The sequence below is a fragment of the Arachis ipaensis genome, chromosome B03 (assembly GCF_000816755.2).
Source record: "Arachis ipaensis cultivar K30076 chromosome B03, Araip1.1, whole genome shotgun sequence".
NCBI lineage: Eukaryota > Viridiplantae > Streptophyta > Magnoliopsida > Fabales > Fabaceae > Arachis > Arachis ipaensis.
The window spans coordinates 3,568,562-3,568,969 of record NC_029787.2 but is presented as its reverse complement, the minus strand read 5'-3'; positions in this window follow the sequence as shown (position 1 = coordinate 3,568,969).

The following is a 408-nucleotide window of genomic DNA, read 5'->3' as shown; positions in this document are numbered from 1 at the left end:
TACTATAGAAGAATAATTAATAAATAACCTTTACCATATTTTTTTAGCCTTAGGTCATATAAAAGATATACATTTTAATCCTCTTTCATATTTAAATTTCTGATATATAATAGTAGTAATTCTTTGCATCAAAGGTACCTACTAATTAATAAAGCCAGTTATTTGAAAGTTCATTAATGTTCCCCAAGTTTAATTTGATAGTAGCTCTACTACACTAGCTACTATATATATCAATTTGTGTATATTCATCAGACAATTTTTTGTTACATTTTTTTAAGAAGGTAATTTTACTTGATGATTGAATACTTTATAAAAGATAAAAGATATATCAACTTTTTTTTCATACTAAGATTTGAAAAACATATCAAGTTATATAACTTTCCATAACTAAACTATGTATTAATTAAT